The following is a 12,724-nucleotide window of genomic DNA, read 5'->3' as shown; positions in this document are numbered from 1 at the left end:
ATTTTGGGACATAATCGACACAAGTTGAACGGAAAGTCTTTTAATTGATAGCCAAAAGGAAATGTGGACCATAATTTGGTACAAGTCATAGATGAAGTATGTGTCAGCTCAATTATCATGGAACGCGATCGATCCAAGTTAACGGAACAAATTTTTCAATGAAAGGTCATTTGAAATCTAGTCATGCCACAAAGAGAATAGAAAGCCCTACATACCTCGTCGATGGAGTTATATATGTTTCCCGAGTCCTTGAATGACTTACGAGAGATCACCTACATCATATGACCAATATGGGATCAATTCCAAGTTCATAGCTTATGGAAATACTCATTGAGGCATTTCATCGAACAACTTGCGGGCGTAAGTTCGTAGGATCATTTGTAGTTCAATTTCTTCATTCAAGACTACCATTTTTCTGCTCCTTTACTCCTACTCTTCCTTATCAATCCATCCATACCTTCACAGCTCCAAGAAAATACATTTAAACCACATAAATCAGCTCAACCAATCAATTTCATCCATACTAGTTCATATGGTTCATATACATGGGATTTCCTCCAAATTTCTTAGATTAAATACTTGGATAATCATAAGGAGATGATTAAGAGGATAAAACATACTTTAGATTCCCAGAATCAATCCAAAACAGAGATTTCTTCAAGTTGAAGATTTCTTTCGAAAAGCGAAACAACGAAGAAACGACGATTCTACGATTACTACGTGATTCCTTACGTTAAAAGTTACTTGATTACCCTTTGGATTTGCTTATGATAGATGGAGAAATGTTTTTGAGAGTATAGGGAGTGTTTAGGGTTTGTTCTTTGAAGAGAAATGAGGTTCCAATCTGATTTGTGGTGTTTTTATATAAGTAAAGTTATGTTGCCACTGACCTTGGGCTTTTCTGTCTTGTGACAGTTTACATCCTTGGACGGAAATGCGAATATCTCTCTACTCCGATGTTGTATTGATGAACGGTAAAATCCGCTGGAAACTAGACTCATAGACCTTCGATTTGATAGGTGGATCACCCCGTAACACATCCAAATTTCAGTGAAATTTACAAACTTAACTTGCGACGCCCTTTGTCGACTTTCGTATTACAACTCGTTTGACTTCCAAACTTAACAAGAGACCATTATACAATTCAAATACTTCATATCATTACTTGCTTAGCATGTGTAGCACTCCTAATCTCACCCAAAAGTACAAGTTACGTATTCCCAACTTGCCGACTTTTGACGAGACTCATGCTTCTTTGATTCATTCACCCTCCAAATCTTCCGTCACTTACTAATATTATTTATAGACTCTTGTAACCATTTTTATTAATAAAAATCAATCCCTTTTATCCTCAACATAATTTCCTTTTGAACTTACGTCGACTAACTCATGATGCGACTTTAACGTGCGAAAATCTGAGGTGTAACAGAGTGGAAGTTACAAAAACGATGAAGCGGACACATAAATAAGGTATGAAATAATAGAATATCAATCAATAATGATACATAATTATGGTATATTTATTTTTGTGCAAATTATTACGTAAAAAGAGGGTTATAAATTTCTGGAGTCGTTCTATTTATGCCATCAACCAACTCTCCAAACATCCTCCTTGCTTTTGCTTTTCATTGCTTAAAATTTTCAGTGTTTATAATCTGTATTACATGTGTAGTTTCTTGATTTATGTTGTTTTGCATGATTATGATATAAAGGTGATTGACTTTCTTGATCTTTTTCTTTTTTATCCTTTCAACACTAGGTTTTAGTAGAGTAGGAGTAGATCAAGAATGTTGATGAGAAGTTTTCTCAAGGATATCACTAATTCAAAATAAGAGTTAATGGAGGTTGAACTTTGAATTCACAACGTATGTTTTGAACAAGAAAATTATTTGTCGCGAATGATTTGAATTATTCATAGTGTTGATAGTTTGTAAGTTTGGTGAATGCTTGATTTGGATACAAAAGTTTATACTTCCTCTATCTCAATTTATGTATGCTTTTCGCTTCCCAACATTCAAACTGCATAAATTTTGATTATCATCTTGAGATATATTTTTTTTACCAAATTGATATGGTAAAAGTTAAAACTTATTTTTTGTGTAGTTTTCAAATAAAATATTAATTTTCAAATATTGAGTTAATCTATTCCAATTTAGCTTCAAAGTTTAATTAAATTGACTCTCGAAAGGTGAAAAGTATCTCATAAATCACATTTTAATATGATTAATATTCTTTAATTTTGTCCGCGCATCGCGCGGATACGAATACTAGTTAAAAAGATAAATGCAATAAGTAAGATGGGACTGATGTAGTACTGTTTATCTTCATACTTGGAAGCCTAGCTAATAATTAGGGATGGAGCTAAAAGGTTATCTACGGTTTAGCCGAACTCAATACCTTTATTTCAAAATTTACATTTATATTAAGAAATTTATTAAATATTTATATAAAAAGTAAAACTCAAAACTCGCTACTAATACCTAATATTGTCTACTTAAAAAATATGTATAGCAGGAAAATTGCCGCGAATATTTCTTTGTCGATGGTGTGCAAAGATGCTTTTCTGCTTAGCAAGAATCACTCACACTCGGTCTGTTCAGATTTTAAAGGGAGAGATTTGACTAGAAATATTTTTCTACATAACAGAAGCATGAGTTTGGAGAATATATCAATTCTTTTTATAATTGCACGTTAAAGTCGCATCATGTAAAAAAAAATGGATTTCATATTAATAAATCAAGCAATATAAAAAAAAATCATGAACCCCACATTAAAAAATTAATTAATATATAAAAAAAAGTGGATCTCATATTAAAAAATAAAGCAATATATATATAAAAAAAACATAAATCTCATATTAAAAAATCAAGTAATATCCATGTACTTCCCAAAGTATTCCCCATTAAGTCAATAATGGTGGATTCATTCAATTAGATTTCTATACCACTTTTTGAATGACTGTCCAAAAAAAGTGGCCCCCATTAAACTTTAATGTGACAGTCTCTTACTTATCTCTCCCTCCAATCTCCATAGCTTTTTTAGTACTCCTGTAGTACTAATATTCAATAGACAAAGAAAGTACAGGTAAGGATTACTTTTTCAAAAGTAGTTCTTAATATATTATTATCAAGTTTTATTTTTTAAAAGTTACTATTACAACTTATTACATTTTGTAGTTTCATGGGAGATATCTCACCTCACCAACTGATCAAATTAATTGAATATTGTTACAACTGATAAAATAAATTACTCGGATGTTTATTGCAGTACTATTTAATACCCTAAAAAGAAACTAAGATGGGTATTACATTCTCAAAAGGCATTTTCGAATATCTTAAGTTTCTAATTATATATACGGAGCACCACAATAGCCAAAATAATTTATTAGTACATACTTGTGATAGGTTAAGTAAAAAAAAAAGGATAGAAATCTTATTCTGCATCTATGCCCATGTTATATGGCACAATATACATAATCACCATATGTATAAAAAGTTTCACTGTTTAGCCTAGGGAATAGTAGTTCAAATGACGTTTCCGTATTTAGAAGTAGTTAAAAATTCAATAAGTTTTGAAATTTTGGTTCATATTTAATTAACGCGTAGTTTAAAAAGTATCTATTAGCCTTTTTCTTAAATAAAGTCATATAAACTGAAACAAAGAAATAACATCATGGCACAAATTATTGAACCCGTGCTCCTAAAATTTCTATCTTTACATACGTGACTTTCAAGAAATGTTGTAGAATATATCAATTCTTTTTATAATTGCATAAAAATAAAATTATAAATATATGTTGGGTCCGTGCTCGCACAGGCTCTGTAAGAAATAAGATATTAATATTTGTATAGCTATAAATATCATTAAGCATAAATGAAAAGTTTAAAAGAAATTATTTTTAAATGTCAAAACAATTATTTTTGGAACAAACTAAAAAAACCAATGCAATAGATGAGACTGGAAATTGGATAATATTGTTGATTTTGCAGAAGAAAGAAAAACGTGAATTCTTGTGGTAGAATCCTTCGACACTTCTTACCTCTTCTTCTTTTTAATACAATTGTTTCTTGATTGAAAAGAAAGACTTAAGCAAAGTTTGCCGTTTAATTCTATTGGGCGAAACGGTGGCAAAGGTTTAATGCTATCAATAATTTTTCCATCTCTCATATTTTGATTGGATTTTGCCTAAACTCTTTGGCAGTTTCAATTCCTGTCTTCTTTTAAAAAAACTTTTTTTTTTTAAAAAAGGATGTTTTGATTAGGGTGTGGCAGAATATTGGAAAATCCCACAGTTTGCATTGTTGCAATTTGAATTATTATTTTTTTTGGTATAATTATTAATTTCAGTTTCTTAGGACCGAGAATTAAGCTACTCGCCTATTTGAAAATTTTTGGGTCTTTCAAAAGTTTTGGTCAAGATATTAAGGAAATTATATCATTGTTAAAGTATTGTATTGTCCAATTTGAAATAAATTACAATTTTTGTAATTTGATTCCTATGTTATGCAATATATGCAATAAATTACAAATGGTCCTCATTTGTGCATATCAAGTTGCATATTTGTTTTCAGTTTATGCAATTTTAAAGTGTTGGTTTAAATTATTAATTTTTATTTGACGGTTTGTTTGAGATTAAGGGCTAAGAAAAATAAAAGGAAGGACAATTTAGTGTCAATGTCAAGGAATTTTTCATTAAATCTAAGGTTTAGGTATTTCCCAACGGATTTCAAAACCATACGGTTTTAGATTGTGATGAATTTCATTTGGAATGACATTGAATTAAAGGACTAAAGTCAAACAATATCATTAATTAATACCACTGGTTACATATCTACAAATTTGAGAGAAGCCGAAGCATCTTAAATTTGATAGTCAAGATGTGTTAACCTTATAAATGTATGGTATTAATGTTGCAATCAATTCATTAGGAAATTAGCCGGTCGCCCAAAGGTACGGTTAATATGAGGGAATTGATTGGGGTAGAATGAGACATTTAAATATTAAGAACGAATTTTTCCGGTCGCCCAAAGATACGGTAAAGTTCGAAGGGTTTTTTTTTTTGTATTTAAATTGTTTCAGTTCTATAGTTAGTAAGTTTCACGTGATTTGCAAACTTCTGCCCAAAAGTGATGTTGGAATTTAAGGGTCAAGTTCAATATTTGTCTTATAGCACAAAAGTGACATTGAAGTTTTGTCGCATTATTCGATAGAGTTTTTATGTAGATTTTTTGTGCTTTTTCGAATTTTTTGGATTAAGTTTTTCATAAAGCAAACGTCTACATTTTCCTAGTTGCCTTTTGGAGATCATCTACATTTTCCCAGTTGCCTTTTGAAAATGTCTTTTTTGCCAATTTTTCGCTGCGCATAAAAAAAATAGTTATTTGTACTGGGAATGAAATTATACCATGTGTGCTTCTTGATTCAACTCGAATAGATTAATCTAATATGTTGCCAAAGTAACCTCTATCAGATAATATTTATTTATTTTGAACATTAAGCATGTTTTGTCTGTGCGAAATAATTATCCCAAAGGAAGATTATTTTGGCCAGATTATGGATTGTCATGAATATGTGATACATTTAGTAATATCATGTTTGTAATGTGTTGGTTAAAAGAATGACACATTACTAGGCCGTTTTGGTAGTCGATATTTATGAACTATGTATAAGAGTACCACTTACAAATTATTATTTATGTCCAAAGACTAAATAATAATGTTGTGTTAGGTATCTTGAGACGAGCCCTATTAGGATATATATGTGTTTGGAATATGTATATCTGAGATTTGTCGAAACTAAGGCATATGCACATTAAATTTCTAATTGTGTGAAGGGAAGAGTTTAGAGTTTTCTTGTGTCAAAAGAGCATATTAGTACAAACTCCATCATTGCGGATCCGCTCATGAAAGGTTGCAATCTAAAGTGTTTTTTTTTTTTATGAGCTTGTAGCTTATATGGATGTCGTTAGACTCTAGGAAGAGTCATTTCAGTGGGAGTTTGTTGTTTTATCTATGTTTTTGACATGTTTAAGAATATTTTCTGTATAGATTAAAGTTTTGAGAATTTTATGTTCAAGCATTAATTGAGAACTCTGAAAATAAAGTTATTGACTTTCTACTGCAGTTTTGCATAAAGTGTAAGAAAATGGTTTATGGACTATTTAAGTCATAAAGTAGGACCAGTTGGAAATAGGCATGACTGAGATCAATTTTACATGTAATTTCCATGCTACGCATCCATACTTGATCTGTGTCATTGATTTTGCTCATATTGTGACCATTGATGGGTTTAGTGACGAATATATGTTACGAAAACCGCTTTGATCCCATATTAGTACGATTAACAGACCAGATTGCTTAGAGATAGCAAATTGTGCGCACTATAAAGTTTTTGGTTATGTACAATTTTTCAGAAATATATGTGGTCCAAGTGGGAGATTGTTAGAAATTCTCTATTTAGTGAACTCACATATTTAATATAATTGTACATAGATTGCTATCAATTAAAGACGCCCATTTTTCTGATCTAATAAAGTGTTATTTTTATGGGCTATATATAAATCTTATGTTATAAGGTATGGATTTTATATGCGTAGAAACCTAATTAATTTTTCAGTTATAATTAATGGGTTCATAACTAAAGAGTTGCACCTCTTCTGAAAGGTTACATTTGAAGAGTTATGTCTCTTCCGAAGAGGTCCCTCACCATTATATATTGGTTGCGCTCCCTGGGTCTGTTACTAATTCTTTTCGTCTCTGCCCCATTGAGAAAAGTGTCACAAAGAAAGTAACAAGACTTAGAAGATCATGACTATTCTATTGATTCTTACAATAGATCAAGGTAAGTGCCCTTACTGTTCTTCCAAGAATTCATAGCATTGTCTAATAATTTACTAGTGATCCTGTATTGTTAATTAAGTTTTCCAACAAAAAGTTCTTAAAATAATGGGCAAAGTTTAGAGCCTCATATCATCCGGTTTAATATAGTAAAACTATTGCTTTAATAATTTTTTAAAAGATTTTTTTGGAGAAGGACATTTTTGTAGTCTAACTTTTAATTTGAAAGCTTTCCACTTTTAATGTAATATGATATATATAAAAAATACAATTCAAAACTCGCTACAAACACCTAATATTGTCTACTTAAAAATTATGTATAGCGGGAAAATTGCCGCGAATATTTCTCTGTCAATGGTGTGCAAAGATGCTATTTTGCTTAGCAAGAATCACTCCGTCTCTTCAGATTTTAAAGGGACAAATTTGACTAGCAATATTTTATATGTAATATGATGCATAATTAGTACACAAAAAAATGACCTTCACCTGAATTCATGAAGTAGCTATAAAATCCCAAACACATTTCAATGTTTCATCATCATCTTACAAATAGAGCAAAAGGGCAAAAAATTTCTCACACTTTGAAAAATGGAACAAATAGAGCACAATTTCGTTACAGTGAACGGGCTAAAGCTTCACATAGCTGAAATTGGAAGAGGGAATTCCCCAGTTGTGATGTTCTTGCATGGCTTCCCTGAAATATGGTATTCTTGGAGGTATCAGATGATAGCTGTAGCTAAAGCTGGTTACAGAGCCATTGCACCCGATTTCAGAGGATAAGGGTTATCGGATAAGCCATCCCACCTAAACCCGTCAACCGGTTCGGGTTAACTGGTTCAAACCGGTAATCGGACCGGTAAAACCGGAACCGATTGAACCGGTTAACCGTATATTAACTACCGATCCGGTTTCTATTTTTTTGGAACCGGAACCGGACCGTATCGGTAAAACCAGTCGAATTAAATATACTTATAATATAAATATACTTAATTTATAAAATACGAATTTATAAACTTAGAAAAAAATTAAGCTATAAATAACTTAAGTTATAATATATAAGTATATATATGTATATATATATATAAGTTATATAACCTAAGTATATTGATATATATAAGTATATTCTTAGTATAATTTAGGTATATGTAGTATAACTTAAGCATATAACTTAATATATATATATATATATATATATATATATATATATATATATATATATATATATATATATATATATATACGTATATGTTGTATTGCTGTTAGTCAGTAAATATATAAACCTTACTTATAATAAATATAACATATGTAAATATACCTACAATATACTAATAAATACTATTATATATATATATATATATATATATATAAACAAAAAAGAGGTTTTGACACTTTTGAACCGGACCGGTCCAGTTTCGGTAATTTAACGATAAACCGGAACCGGTGGCCGATTCCGATTTTTGAATCGGAAACCGGACGGTTTGTTAACCGGTTACCGGTCCGGTCCAGTTCAAACCGGTTAACAGGCCTAATCCCACCCCAAGAAAGCCAACTTTAATGATTTTACAAATGACATCCTTGCACTTCTTGATGCTCTTAGCATCTCTAAGGTATATTCATTTTCTTATATTTTGAGAAAAAGAAGTATTTTTGTTTTTTGGATTGTAATTTGGACTAATGTTAGTTGGTTATAGCTTGAAAATGATATAGGGATTCTGATTTGATTAGACGTGGAGTAATTAAAGATCCTACTTTAATAATGCTTTAAATATACGAGGTGTGTATAAGTTAATTTAGACACCACTGTTATTAAAAGGAGAATGTTTAAGTTACTGAAGTGATCTGAATAATAGTTGTTCAAAACTTGCAGTTAGGGGTGTTCATGGGTCGGTTTGGGTTGGTTTTGGGTTAAAATCAAAACCAAACCAATCTAATCGGTTTTAAAATTATTAAAACTAAACCAAATTTTAACTATATATAAGAGTGGGTTTACCACTCGGATCGTCGACATGCCTATGAGGGCATAGTTGACTTTTAAGAGCATCACTTTTTCTTTCTGCTTTGTTCTAATCTCTTCAAGATTTTCTTTTTCATTATTTTCTTCAATAAATAATGTGTTAATAAACTTTTTAAATTTTTTAAGTCTATTAGTAAAGACACAAATAAATTACATATTGAAAGCGTAGTAAATTATTATTGATAGTTGGTATGATTCTTTAAGTAAATTCCTTACATTTCTTATTAATAAGTTTTGAAATATATATGTTTCAAAAATGTTTATCCTCTATTTTAATCAAATTCGAGATTAAAGGTATTAAAAAAAATAACCTCTTCATTAAGTTTCATAAAATAAATATATAAAAGCTTCTTTTTTATAATTTACATTTTAATAATTATATTTTAATATGCTTAATTACATATATGACCTACATGGGGTGCATGCGTAGAATTTTCATAGTATAGGAGGTATCCGTACTAATCATAGTAAGTTCATAAAATAATAAAGTTAAGCTTAGAGAAAATTAACAAAAGAAATTAAAAGGAGGAGGATTTAAATTGAACAAAAAAACACTAAGTGTGTGCACATATTTCATTAAAAAGGATTAAGATAGAGTTGGTCTGTACTTTTATTAAAAAAATTCGATTACATCTGAAGAGGGGGAATAAGAAAAATAAATCATGTTACTAATGGATTCGAACCCTTCACTCCGATCGTTAAGGCAGGGAGCTTGCCAAAACTAGCCCTCAACCCATTTGTTTGTACCTAAAAAGAAAGGGCTATAACAAATGCTATTTAAATTGATTGAATTGTAATTGTGTTTATATAATAATACGTTCACAATTTTATTACTAAACTCATTTTTCGTGTTGGGCCCGTGCTTGCATGGGCTTAGAATTTATCTAGTATAATACATATCCATTGGTTTGGTTGTAGTCGGTTTGGGTCGATTTTTTGATTTTTAAGAAAATTAACGGTATTTCTCTCTTTCATGTTTTTTTCCTACAATTAGGAGAGATCTTTCTATCATTTTCCAACTTGTAATCCATTATTACCCTTTTATTGTGGTAGCTATAGTTTCTTGCATGATGGAGAACATGTCTTAGGATATATGATTTAAATTAAGTGAATAAAGTTTGTAAGAGATACAAAAAATAAATCTAGGTAAATCTCATATAGTTGTTTCTTCGAATAAATAACTTTGAATTCATGGATTTCTTTTTTAAAATCGGCTTAAGGTATAAAGTCCATTAGCCTATTAGAGATAAAATAAACTTTTGCTTAAAAATTATATAAATTATTTAAAACTATTTATAAAAATTAATCTATTGTATATATATAATTATAAAAATTATGTATAAAATTTGTCGGTTCAATTCGATTTTTTCTTCGGTTTACTTTTAGTAAAATCAAAACCAAATCAAATATTATCGTTTTTTAAAAATTCAAAACCAAACCAAACCTAACCCAAGTAAATATCAGTTTATTCAATCGGGTTGGATTTGGTTTTCGGATTTTAACCAAACCGTGAAGACCCCTACCTGCAGTCTTGAAATAGAAATCCGAGCTTCAGTTCAGACAAAAATGAAGAAATCACAATTTTTATATCAAATGGAGAACAAAGCAGTGGCTCTTGAGCATCTATCAGGAGATTTTGTGATTTGAACAAAAAATAGTAGACAGATGCATATATAATTAGTGTACTGATATGATGTATATTGACTAGCGATTGTAAATATATTTTTGCCGAGCAGCCAAATGTGTAACTCAGTTGTTATAAGCTGAAAATTATATCCCTGTTTCCTACTCTCTCATCTATGTGTCTACCCAATAATGTAGGTTTTTCTTGTTGGTAAAGACGCTGGATCATTTGTCCTTTCCCGTTTTGTCGTTCTGCATGAGGAGAGAGCCTCTGGATTTGTTGTTATGGGAATCCCATATTTGCATCCACAATTATTCCAGTTTAACAAAGGTCTCCCTGAAGGCCTCTATGTTTCGAGATGGAGGGTACGTACTTTAAAGCTTTTTTTTTTTTTCTTTAATCTGATTTGCTTTCGTCATGATTATCATTTGTAGTTCCTCTTCAATCTTGGAGATGTATATCTTAATCCTTTGCAGGAGCCTGGGAGAGCTGAAGCTGATTTTGGTCGCTTTGATGCCCAAACAGTAGTGAGAAATGTATACATTATGTTCTCCAGAAGTGAAATACCAATAGCCAACGAAGATCAGGAAGTCATGGACATTGTGCAACCTGGTACCCCACTACCACCTTGGTTCACTGAGGAAGACCTAGCTGCATATGGTGCTTTGTATAGAAACTCTGGATTCGAAACTGCTTTGCAGGTTCCCTATAGGTATAACAAACATCTACTGCTATATGTTTTATTTGAACCGAGAAGTCCCCTTCCAATGCTTTCTCCTCTCACAATCATACTATCGGGTGTCCGAATAAAACCCCACATAAAGATTGGAAAGTTATATGTAAAGTGTAGTGATCGATACTTTTGGAGAAAACCGTGCAGGTTTGGCTGAAAGTGAACGATATCATGCCATCTTAAGTGTAACTTTGGACTGGCTTAACCTAATACATACATTACACCAACACAATTGCTAGTCATTCACGGCCCTGGTCAGGAGACGCAAACTTAAAGGCGCACGGTTTGAAAATCGGTGAATAAGGACCACTTCCCTCCACCAAGAGAGGCAGACTTAGAAATAATTAATTCCATTGTGTTAACATTTATGAAACTACAAGGAAATTCAAGTTATAGGAATCAAACATGAGAGTTACGCTGTAGGCCTGTACCTATATGGTGAGAGACTGCATGTACCTTGTGAAATACTCGAGGTGTCTGCCAGGGGCGGATCTACGTGTAAGTGAGGGTGTTCACCCGAACACCCTCGGCAAAAAATTACAATGTAGATATAGGGTAAATTTTCTGTATTTATGTGCATATATTAACTTTTGAACACCCTCGGCAAAAAATTACAGTGTATATTTAGCTTCTTTTGTTTTCCGAATACCCTGGATGAAAATCTTGGATTCGCCACTGGTGTCTGCGAGCTGATTCGGACCACCGTTATAGAAGAAAAGAAAAATTATAAGAATACTTTCCCTGGTTGATTAACTTCTGAACACTTTCCTAATATATTCTCTCTCTCTCTCTTTTTTTTTTATTTTTTTTTTGCTTGCTGGCTTATGAATTTCATCATGTAATAGGTCACTTTCTGAACAACTCGTCATAAATGATCCAACAGTTTACGTTCCAGCACTGTTTATTAAGGGAGAGAAGGATTATTTCCTAAAATTTCATGGTGTCGAAGCTTACATTGATGGAGGACTCAAAAGTTTAGTGCCTAATATGGAGATTCACAGTCTGCCTGTAGGAACCCATTTTGTTAATGAACAACTGCCCGACAAGGTTAATCAACTCGTGCTCGACTTCCTTACTAAGAATTGTAAGGAATAAGTATTCATATAGCCAAGCCCAACTTGCTTGGAATTGAAGCGTTGTCGTCGTTGTTGTTGTTGTATCAAGTCCTAGTTGTGTTTTACATGTACTAATATTTTGCTGCAGACTGCAGTTACCCTGCAATTTCTACTATGTATCTTGGATACAACTCTGTCTAGTCTAAGTTATGTGTGAAACAATGGAAAACATGGCTTGGAAGAGCCATGTTCCATCTCTCTTTTGTTCTGTTAATATTATGAATGTTGAGTGCCTGGGGCTATTATTTTGAAATACAGGTGCCAAAATAAATTATTCAAATTATCATGTGGTATGTTTAAAACATTAAGGAATTCTATTTCACTGTGAAACCAACATGGTAAAGCAGCAAATATAAGAAACTTTTACTTTTTTTTTTTTCTCTCTTCCAGAGATTCGTGCCA

At 31.5% G+C, this 12,724-nt stretch overlaps 1 pseudogene; it reads left to right on the top strand.

The window, feature by feature from the left end:
* The first annotated feature begins 7,424 nt into the window (after positions 1 to 7,424).
* On the top strand, positions 7,425 to 12,416 carry LOC132623623 (uncharacterized; annotated as a pseudogene).
* Positions 12,417 to 12,724: the final 308 nt, after the last annotated feature.

Source organism: Lycium barbarum, chromosome 12 (assembly GCF_019175385.1).
Source record: "Lycium barbarum isolate Lr01 chromosome 12, ASM1917538v2, whole genome shotgun sequence".
NCBI lineage: Eukaryota > Viridiplantae > Streptophyta > Magnoliopsida > Solanales > Solanaceae > Lycium > Lycium barbarum.
Note: the sequence above shows the minus strand (reverse complement) of the source record. Positions and strands in the feature narration are given on the sequence as shown.